Source organism: Ailuropoda melanoleuca, chromosome 4, assembly GCF_002007445.2.
Source record: "Ailuropoda melanoleuca isolate Jingjing chromosome 4, ASM200744v2, whole genome shotgun sequence".
In the NCBI taxonomy this organism is placed as follows: domain Eukaryota; kingdom Metazoa; phylum Chordata; class Mammalia; order Carnivora; family Ursidae; genus Ailuropoda; species Ailuropoda melanoleuca.
Window position 1 is genome coordinate 70,970,145 of NC_048221.1, and position 12,045 is coordinate 70,982,189.

Genomic DNA, 12,045 nt, shown 5'->3' on the forward strand with positions numbered 1-12,045 from the left:
TATATGTGCATTGTATGATTAATGGCGATGTTTTTGACTGGTGAAGTAATTATTTTAATCCTGTCTTGTCATTCACTTTAGTTTTGATTTTGTGGCTGAGACTGGAAAGCCATACTGTCAAAGAAAATAACTTACCCATAGGCTGGAGAAAAATAGTTTTACTTTCACCACAACAAATGATCTCCTCTGACTTAGTAGTTAGGACCTAATGGTGTGGACTTAATGCCAGGTGATCAATGCAGTTGACACGATTTAAGCAGTCTCTTTATTTGCATTCTTTTAAGCGGATTTGCTCCTCCCTTCTCAGAGGCAGAGTTTATAAGAAGTATAAAAACATGATCATTTGCCTTGCTCCTTGTTCCTGGTGAGATGTACCTAGTGTATTCCCCAGGCTTACTGGACTGCCCATTGTCTCCGAGAGAACACAGGCGGCCCACTCTCTTTGGGGGTGTGAGAAATAACCAGGGATGACAACCCCTCTGGGCCGTCCACAGCCCAGGCTTGATTAGATTATGTCTCTATGGTTGACTAGGCTTTGAATTCACTGGTCTGAATTTATTACCTGAAGATTAAAGTTAGGGGTAGTGCATCTCACTGCCTCCCAAGGTAATACACACACACACACACACACACACGCACACGCACGCACAGAGGCATGTATGTACCCACACTCATGCTTGTGCACATAGGCTTAGTGCCAAATAACCAACTTATATTCTTTAGGAGAAAAGGAGTCTGGTGGGTGGGTGTGGGAGTGATGATGGAAAGGAGTTAATCCCTGTCTCCAAAGTAAAGACTAGACAATGGGGATCCATGCAAAGTAGTGCTGGACAATGGACATCTACCGGCTCCCTAGTGAAACGCAGCCTGCCCTCAGTTATTCAAGGGCCGATCATCCGAAGTGTGGATTATCCAAGCCATATGCTTTCTCCTCCTTTGCCATCTGGCTGGTTGCCTGCTTCCCTTCTTATTAACAGGGAAAATATTCAAAACATTTCAGTCCATTTCCGCCAACCCATTTCCATTATCTGTATCAAACCCTGTCTTTCATCTGATTCAGTGTACATTTTGATCAAATCTGGTCTCCTGGCATATTTTGATACCTCACAGGACATATTGGATAGTTTCTAATGCACAGTCCTGTGGCTGTTGATCCTTGTCTCAGACCAGTCCTTCAGCCATCATCTCTTGGATGCTTTATTTATCTTTTCAGCTAGCTAGGGAGCGCCTTCAAGATCAGGACTATCTCCTCTGGTGTTCGTTATCTTCTTCAAGGGGCCGACAGAGCTCCTTTTCACAAGGTAGATGCTGGACAAGTGGTGTTGGCTGACTAAGTACTAGTCATCATCACTTCAAGCAGACAAGTCATGAGAAGGTCAGCACGGTAAGAAGCAATGAGCAGACATGCCATTTGCTATAAAAAAAAAATAAACTGACAGAAAACCCTAGGCTTTCAGAGTTGCAAGAAGCATTAGAGATAGTTTTATTTTGTTGATAGGGAAATTTGGACCCAGAGGAGTACAGTAACTTGTCTTTGATTGCCAAGAACATCTAGCAGAGTTAGGACTAGAACTCAGATCTCTAGAGCTATTTCTGCTATGTTTCAGATTTCCAAGGATTATCTGAAAGTGGGGTTATGCAGAAGGTATGCAGAAATGGAGTAGCTTAGATTATTATTTTTTAAATTTATTTATTTTGAGAGAGAAAGAGAGCAGGGGGAGGGACCGAGGGAGAGAAAGAATCTTAAGCCTGATGTGGGGTTCACTCTCACAACCCTGAGATCATGACCTGAGCTGAAATCAAGAGGCAGATGCTTAACTGACTGAGCCACCCAGGCGCCCAGGAATTGCCTAGATTATACTGGGAAGAAGAGCATATATATATATATATATTATTGATAGGTAACCAAGATTAAAGAAAAATGTTATCCCTCTTTTGTATACATTAATCTTTTGGAATTATAGATATAATAGGAAAATAGTAATTTTTTGGAGTCGTTTTTATTTGTTTTAAAGACTGATCTAAAATAAGAATTGAAAAGGTCTCATCCAAGTGCGTTCAACAAACCTCACTTGGTAAGAATCAACCAAAATTTGCCAAGTGAAAGAATGAAACCCAAACTTTCTCATTTTCTAAGGACTAGGAGTATTCTTGAGTTCTAGAATTATCAAGTCTGTTTATGAAAGGTATTAGTCTTTCTTTGAATCAAGTTTCTTGGTTTTGCCATGTATATTAATTGACTCTGGACAAACAGTTCAGCCACGAATTACAATGAACTAAAGGTACCTGTGTGTGGATATCATATATTACCAGAGAAAACTAGTGGCCTGTCACTTACAAATGAAATGCCCATTGAACATTTTATAATATTAGCCTGAGCATCTTGGATATGACTAATGTGAATTTCTAAGGTCAATCTCAAACATCGGATTACATTTCCTATTCCAGGTGTAGGGGGGGAAACTTTATGTCATTTTAATGAGTATATTTAGGTGTAACCCATGAACCTTCACATGAGGGCAAAAATAATTTCTATTGCTTTCTTTCAAAGTTTTGTACATTACCCAAATAATACATGTTCATTCTAGAAAAATTAGAAAGTATAGGTAACATACAGAAGAATAAAACCACTATTAACTCCAGGAACCAAAGATTAACCGTTAACTATTAGTTGTATACAGCTGTAGACCTTTATTCTATGCATATTCATGGGGCCATATACTACACATGGTTTTAAAACTGGGCTTCTTTTATATCTTGTGAATATATCTAGAAATCATTTTTAATGTTTGCATAGTATTCCACTATATACAAGTACCATAATTTGTTTAACTAATCCCTTGGTTTTGGTTTAGATTATTTCCCATTGTTCGCTATTATAGACAATGCCTTGTTGAACTTCCTTATTTATACATCTTGATTCACATGTTCCATTATGTTCTTAGAATAGATTCCAAGGAGTACAATTGCTGAATTTAAAATATACTCAGTTGTTAGGGTGGAAAAATGAATTTTTAGATGTCAAAGAGATTACCTTCGTATAGACTTTGAAATTGTCTGAGACTTAAGATGTTTTTAGGACTTAGTTCTTAATTTTGGTTCTAAATAAGAATACATTTTTTATCGTGCATTGATACAATTTTATTTGACAAATGATGATCTCCCATACACGTGGTTTTAGAGGCTTTTAAATATTTTAATTCTTTAAATGGCAGTGTTCTCTTGGTAATAGTAATGAATTATGCTGATTGGTTTCCCCTTATTATTTTCAAAGCCTGGATGCTTTGTTTAGCTGGTTGACGTGAGGCAGTTTCTTGCTGGAGGCAGAATGTCATTGGACCATGCGCTAATCTTTTTTCCCCTCTGATTTTACCCATTTCCAGGCTGATTATATAAACAATAAGGTGTTACCTTTTTAATTAAGTGAAAGTGACACATTACAGGTGCCTTTCGGCAATCTGAACTTCTCTCCTGAATCGGTCTTGCACTGTCTTTACCCAGATGAGAACGTAAATGTTCAGGCAAGGCCACCGTAGAGGAGGATTTAAAGTGAGGAGCACTAGAGTCTCCTCGAGTTTTGCATGCGATGGGATGTAAGAGCCACGCTACCCAATCAGGACTGAAGGAGACACAAGGGGAGAGAGGCATACTGAGCTTGCTCATCTTGATGACATTATGAGTTTCACGATACAGTCTGCAATAACCTTGATCTTTTTATATTTAATTTAATGGCCTTGGAATCTGGAGACGCCAGCAGGCCTCATTTATCGTGTGGCAAATATCAGCCTCTTCTGGTACAATTTTTTTGTGCTAACTAAAAGAGACGTGAAATTAAAAATAGGTCAGAAGGCTTTTCATTTCAGTTTTGTTGATTTAAGTGGATGCGGGAGGGGGAAGGACAGGCATAACGTTAGTTTCTTTTAAGTGATATTATGGAGAAAATAATCTATAACAAGCAAACAGAGATTAGAGAACTATGAGAACACTGAAGATTATGTTTTATGAAATGAGTCCTTTCCAAAGCATTAGAGAAGTATAATTACAAGAACTATTTCAAGTTGCCTACCAGTGATTTTTGCTTAAAGTAAGGGAATGTTATTTATTCGAAATATTTTCATTTATCTTTCTGTGAGGCTGTGATGGAAGAGATGAATGTGTGCTTTGCTAAATTATTCATTCATTCATTCATAAGACAATGAATTTATGTCTTATGAGAAATTTCTCTCAAAATGAATTATTAGGTTTTTTCTTGAAACAAAAGCAAAAACCTGAGCCAAAATAATGGTACATCTAAGAGTATGCTTGGAAGGCCCTGGCTTGTAAATTGGAGTAAATGATGAATTACACTCCAAAATACCACAATTTTTCTCAAAAATATTTTTTTTCTGGAAAAAAAAAGAAGCTAAAAAAAAAGCAATAGTTCCTGGGCCACCTGGGCGGCTCAGTTGGTTAAGTGTCCAACTCTCGATTTCAGCTCAGGTCTTACTCTCAGATCCTGAGTTCAAGCCCTGCGTTGGGCTCTGCACTGGGCATAGAGCCTACTTAAAAGAAAAAAAAATGATAGTTCTTCTTTAGGTGTCTCTAGAAGGCCTGTGCTGTATTTAATAGTAAGAGTGGATAATAAATGTAAATTCTGCGGCATTGTTGCCCATGGCTTCTGTCCTGCAGTGAAACGAATTACAGAAACACAAAGAGCTGTTAAAACCCAGGTAAGCATTTCTCCCTCCATTCTGCTGTGATCCGTCTCTGAAACTCATTATGCCTTCTAATTCTAAACTGAAGAAGGCCCCCAGAAAAGGGTTTTTTTGTTTTTGTTTTTTGGGGTTTCTTTTTGTTTTTTTTAGAGAGAGAATTCACGCACGTGTGAGCAGGGGGAGAGGCAGGGGAGAGGCAGAGAGAACCCCAAGCACACTCTGCACTGAGTGTGGGGCCTGAGGCAGGGCTCTATCTCAAAACCCTGAGATCATGACCAGAACTGACATCAAGAGTCAGAGGCTTAACCAACTGAATTACCTAGGCGCCCCCCCCCTTTTTTGGCCACTAACGCTCCTCTTCCTCCCCTCTCACCATTAACCCCCCAAAATAAGAAAAAAAATTATGACAAAAATCAGAGTGGGCACAAATTTTTTTTCTGACAGCAAAGTTCATACTTTAAATGATACAACACACTTAAACTTATATTCAAACAATTTGATCGCTTTCACATGCACTGTGTTAATACTTTCCTGTCACAACAAGCAGGAGGGTAAGTAAGCATCTTCTTCTTGTATACTTCATGCCACAAATGCTCTCGAGAAGCAACCAAAACTGGCTAGTTATTGTCAGAAAGAACCACAAAACTAAGATGACTGATTTTTCACAGAGACATTTTGACATCCAGATGGGTATTATTAATGCATTTAAAATTAACTCAGATATCTGAAGACACAGACAATTTTTAATTCGTTCTCACGTTCCAGTCAGGGGGTAGTTCCAACCAAAATCCAACTTGTGTGAGAGCCATATGAAGCCACCCTATAGCAGAAGTCAGGATCTCTCGGAGTACAGTTTAGAGAAAGATCCAGACCCCTTTTACATTTTGAGGCTTCCAGCACATTAAAGAACTGAATAGATGCCAAAATAGGATTGCAAAAATTATTGATTTATCTTGCATGTTTACATATAATAGATCAGTGATGTAAACGTTGACACCAAAAATACAATGACTGCATGTCTCACCCAACTCATTTGGAGAGAGCTTAACTTAAGTGGTTAACCTTGTGGCTTCTGATGCATATCATGAATCTGAAATCCAGATCAGAACTACCTTTTCATCCCCCCCATGGAAGGATCTAACAGATAGGAAATTTGGTTACATGTGTCATTGAGATATTTCTGGCCACAGTCATGCTTTCCATGCTTTATGGTGCATAAGTTTGAAATTAAACTGAGTCCTTAAGCATATGAATAGATAAACATGGAACTTTTCCTGAACAAGTCATACCTCAAACTATAGGTATTTCTGAGGCCACTTCTGAAGGTGGGTCACCACTTCCTCAAAGAGGAAAGCAAGACAATTCTGTTCTTCAAAATATATCTTCTCTAGCTACATGCTGACTATTTTGTAGATTCTTACGACAAAAAAAAATTCTTATCCCAGTAACATATAAGAATAACTGACAAAGGTGGATTCTCAAGCGTTTCTTCTAACCAAAGAAAGAAAATGAACTTGTACTCTTTAGAGTCCAAAATAGCATAGCAGACTCAACATTTCTATAAGATCTTAGGTGTTAGTTTTAAAACTCATATAAATGTTACATTCTTCTCCATACTGTGTTTTAATATAAAATAATGGTGTGTCTCCCCCCAATCTTTGGTTACATTTGATTGTCCTGTACTCTAATTCTGTTGTGCCATGTAACCTTGGCACTCCACTATGTACCCCTCCGGAATGTGTGTACACCATTCTGACATGTAGGAACCTAAGGGATATGTTTACTTTTTGTCCCCTCTGCTCATCCAAGCTTTATCCCTGTTGGGTTATTAGACACATGGTTCATCAGAGGTGGCTGTAGAATTGGTGAGGCTCCCAGAGGAAAGTTTCTCATGAAGCAAGTTCCATTTTTCCAAAGTAACCCATTTTTGATTTTGAAAATTGATCATGTGTTCCCCTTTATCGTGTTAGGCCTTCCGAGAGTATTCACGATGATCTAATTCATGACCATGGGAGGCCTATTATAAGGTTCTTGACCAGTGGTTCTCAATGGGTACAATTTAAAATTTTGTGGGGATCTTTTTTAAATATCACAATATTGGGAGAAACTACTGGCCAGGGATGGGGACCAAAGGATACCAGAAGAAGAATTTTTTTTTTTTTAAGAAAAATGTGATTTAACACGAAGACCTTGACAGATGAACAAAGTGGTTAAGACACGTACTTTGAAGTCAGACAGACTTTAATTTACATCTTGGCTTGATTTGATGCTTAGAGCTGCACGCCCTGAGCGATCTGTTTACCCTCTGGTACACTCCATTTCCTCAACCGTAGAATAGTAGCATGTGTGAAATTCCTTCAGCAAGGGTACTGTTGCTGTTACTGTCCTCCTCACTCGCAGTGAAAAGAGTCCTGTGGCAGATTGAATGTTTCCAGAGTTCAGGTCCCCAAGGAAGATTATGTCTTCTGAAGAGCTAGCCTATTTCCTTCTAGACAGTGGGAGTCATTTCATTCATGCCATTTTACTCTTTACTTTGACTGCTAGCAAACAAGGAGCTAGTACTCATGCTTAATTGCTGTGGCTTTCTGCAAATAGGGCTTAATATTGTTTGCTTCCACTCCATTCCCTCCTCCCTTTCCCCCTTCCTACTAAATGTTGGCCTTTCATCCTGTGTTGTTAGTTGTTGGTCTTACTGTTCCTGTGCTTTTATTGGAAGTTGTCTCCAATCATTTTGAAAGTAGGTGGAAAATAAATAAATAAAGAATGAAATAATAAGGCTGCATTTTCTTTATGGTCCTTCACAGTGCTTATTTCTACAGGTGGCAAACTTTCTTTTCTCCCCTTAATTTATACTGTTTGTTAATGATAGTATTAGTCAGGTCTTTATTGTATCACTTTCTTGGGAAAATATGACAATCCTAACCTGATATTTTACCCAAAACAGGCATCTATCGAGTTAGTTCAATGTAAATTATTTAATTCTATTTTCCTAGCAAAAATCAGAAGACTAACACACATTGCTGTATCTCATCATGTTACTACAGAACAGTGGTTCTCAAGTTTTTTGGTCAGGAACGCTTTGCACTTTCAAAAATTATTGAAAACCCAAAGAGCTTTTGTGTATGTGAGCTATTATCTCTCAATACTTATATCAAAACTATGAAGTTAAAACTGAGAAATTTAAAAGATATTTACTTACAAATTCATTTAAAAAATTAAAAATTAAAAAAAATTAACCCATTAGACATTCACATAAATTTTTGTAAAAAGTAATTTCTGAAACAACAGCAACAGAACATTTTAGAAAAAAAGAGTGGTGTTGTTTTTGTAAACCTATTTAATGTTTGTTCTATTTGTTATTTTTTTAATTGAGGTATAATTGACATACAACATTTTATTAGTTTCAAGAGTAAAATGGCATGAATGAAATGACTCCCACCGTCTAGAAGGAAATAGGCTAGCTCTTCAGAAGACATAATCTTCCTTGGGGACCTGAATGTAATGATTCAATATTTGTGTATACTATGGAATGATCACGCCAATTGTAGTTAACATCTTTTTTTTTAAAAGATTTTATTTACTTATTTGAGAGAGAGAGACAGAGATAGCAACAGAGCACAAGTGGGGAGGAGAGGGAAAAGCAGACTCCCCACAGAGCAGGGAACCTGATGTGGGGCTCGATGTGGGGCTCGATGTGGGGCTCGATCCCAGGACCCTGGGATTATGACCTGAGCCAAAGGCAGACGCTTAACTGACTAAGCCACCCAGGCGCCCCTTTAGTTAACATCTTAACGTTTGTCTTAATGGAAGACAGCTAGATTCTCGGATTTGCTTCTACATTCAGTCTGTTGCAATATCCTACATCTTATAAACTAATGAATAGATAAGGGTGAAAAAGGCAAATATGTATTATTATTACTACTACTACTATTACTATTATTAAAATAGCTTGGATTTTAAGGACCCCCAAAAGGGTCTTAAGGATGCTCAGGGCCCTGGACTACACTTTGAGGACTGTGCTATAGAACATAGTCAATGAAAATGGCAATATAAGAGATCAAAATTAATGTTTTGCCCACATTTTAATTTTTAGTGGTTTCAGTGAGCAACTTAAGTTTTTAAAAATATACCTCTTACCCCTCTCCCAAAGTTCATAGAAACATTAAGGTCAAACTGTTGTTGACAGGAATGTTTAGATTTTTCCTTCAAGATCTAGACAATGTATTTTTGAAAGCAACTAGCGGATATATGAAATCAATGTTATGTTTTTGGCGAGATTTTTTTTTTTAACGTACGTATTGAACAGAGATCATCCTTTTTGTTGTGGTATATAGGAAGACGTAGCTTTTTTTTACCCTGCCAATCTATAATAGTAAAAACTAGTTTTATTAAACCATTATTTGTATTTGTATGTGTTGCTTGTCATATCATCTTTATATCATCCTATAACTAGAGTAGGGCAAATTGATTTCTCTTATTCCTGCTGTGAGGTGGTTCATGATGAAAGGTAGATGGCTTGCCTAATGTACAGAGCAGCATTAGGTTCAGAAGAAGTTAGTACAGAAGAACAACACACTTTATTTTGCTGTATTTTATTTCTCTGTTGTGATTTAGGTAATAGCAATAATGGTTGTGAGCAAGACTTTAAGCTTTTGTATTGCTGTGACGATACTCAAAGGATACCTGCGCTGCTTTCAGCCTGATGGAGTCTGCATGACAGTATAGTATGGTGGAGCTAGTTCCAGGGATGCCTTGGTTTTCCATTTCTTTTCCCATGAAAGAACAATCTTGAACTTGCAAGTATTCCCACAGGACAGAATGGAGGCTGCCAATGTTTCACTTGGCCAACAGTGACCACGGAGTCTGGTTCAAATATTTGGAAGTGGCAGAGGTGATAAAGAGAGTTTTCTGCTTATGAGATATCACTCAGGTGATATCACTTCAGGTTTCAGATGGGTAATAAAATAAACACGGTGAAGGAGTGTCAGCTACTACCTGCAGTGACTGCCGGGCCCCGTGAATCACCTTCATATCTCATCATTGTGCTTTTCATAGACAATCAGATTATGCCTTCACCTAAAAAACAGCTTGCCTGTATGTGTATATATATATATCACTGTAAGTATTATCTTATATTTGCCCAAGGATTTTCAGAACTGTCAATTAAGTTGGATAGGCTTTTTAGGTTAGGAAAGAATTTTAAAGATGATCCATTCCAACCCTTTGACCTTTATTGAAGCTTTTCACAGTGTCTTGGATAAATAATTGTTCCAGTTTTGCTTGAGTATTTCCAGTGAAAGAAAACTGACGATTCCTAAAGCAAACCATTGTGATTTTGGACACGTCCAATTATTGGAAAGCTTTTTCCCAACTTGAGACAAACACACCCTTTTTCACACTCTGTCATGTCAAATGTTTACATGTTCATGAGCCTTCTCTTCTCTGAACTTAGTCAACTCTATTCTTTATCTGAAAATTGTGTCAGCCCCTTTCTTACCATTCTTCTCTCTGGTTGGCCTGCTCTTGTTTTCAACATCCATCTTGAAAGCTTGATACTCAGAATGACACTCAGCTATCTTGATGCTGAGTGACCATTATAGAGTTGAGCGGAGCCTTTTTGCTCCCTCATTGCCATTACTTGCTACTGGATCCAAAGATCTCTAGCTTCTTTGGCAGTTGTATCTCATGACTTAGGCTGTACTCACTGTCAATGGAAAGTATATCTGAGCCACATCAACACTATTAAGCTATATTTTCTCCTGCATTTATAAATGGAATGTGCACATTCAGAATTTGGTCCATTAAAGTTTGAAGGGAAGGTGTTTTTTCTTGTTTTTTTGTGCTTGACAGGGGAGATAAGTTTTATTTTAATGTGATTCCAAATCTACAGAAAGATCTCAAGGCTATCTCAAAGGTTTACCATGTATCATTTAACTAGATTAGCCAGTTGATAACATTTTACTCCTTTTGCTTTATCATTCTCTAGATAGATTATTGTGAATTACACAGAGATATAAATAGTTGTATATTAATTATTCTTCTGAACAATTTGAGAATAAGTGGTAGATATGCTTCTTTAAATATTTCATTTTATATTTACTACAAATAAGGACATTTTCTTGAACAGCTGCAATATAGTTATGAAATCAGGAAATTTAACATTGATTTAATGCTCTTATCTAATCTGTGGTCCATACTCAAATTTCACCAATTATCCCGATATAGTCCTTTATAGCTTTTTGGGTTGGATGGAGGGGTTTCAGGATCCAATCCAGTATCATGCATTTCACTCAAGTATTTGCTGATTTCCCCACCTTAAAGTGATGTTCTTTATGCTTCAAAAGTTGAATAGTAGCTGTGAAGACTCCCCGGGTCTTTGCACAGTTTCCATTTCGTTGATTCAACAAACATCCAACTACTATCTTCAAGTAAAAAAATAAAGTAATAAAGCTGCTCATTTTTGAGCTTTCCTTTCCACGTCATCTTGTTTAACATTTTGAGCATGGACATTTCAGTGTAGGCATTGGAGGGCAACAACTTTCTAAAGGTTCTCAACCTCTCTGCGCTCAAGACTATTTTCATAAGCCTCGTGCTCAGTGAGCCTTTCTTCTTCTTCCTGCAGATGGAGCATGATCTTAGCACGGTCTTTCTTTCTCGCCCTGAGGCTCCACAGAGCCACTTCGACACATTCCTCCTTCCTTCGCTCTCAAAATCAGTGGCTCCCTTGAAGCACGTGTTGCTGTTACCTGGTGATTGCTAAGACATTCCCCACTCTGTTGAAGATTCTAGAACCTGCCTCACTATCGTCTCTGTCATTATTCTCGAAGTCATCCAGCTCCATGTAGATAGAAGATCTATCCCTGGTTTCTTCATTCCTCGCCCCCATCTGCTCACACTAGTTTTCCTTCACACCATCTTAGCTATCACCTCCCATAGTCATACCCTAGACCCGGTCATCACCAGTAACTGCACCACTGCTGAAACCTCCATTCCTGTGTCCCCATTCATTCTCTGATCCCCACTGTCTGTTTCTGCAGCACAACTACTGGGATAACTCCATTCCAACAGTGTGTAACTTTTTGGAACCTCCACTCCATTGACCCTGTATATTTTTCATTGCCGGTCCCTCCTCCTTCCTGTACCCACCCCCTTCAGGCTCACATTTCTCTTCATTTTTTTTTTTAAGATTTTATTTATTCATTTGAGAGGGAGAGCATGCAAATGCGCAAGCAGGAGGGAGGGGCAGAGGGGGGAAGGAGAAGCAGACGCCCTCCTGAGTGGGGAGCTCTACATGAAGCTTAATCCCAAGACCTGGAGATCATGATCTGAGCCCAGGCAGACGCCCAGCTAC

At 38.2% G+C, this 12,045-nt stretch overlaps 1 protein-coding gene across 3 annotated transcripts in view; it reads left to right on the forward strand.

Annotated features, from left to right (window-relative positions):
- CAMKMT (calmodulin-lysine N-methyltransferase) overlaps positions 1-12,045 on the forward strand; it is a 386,188-nt gene that overhangs the window by 269,818 nt on the left and 104,325 nt on the right. The gene's annotated exons all lie outside the window — the stretch shown is intronic.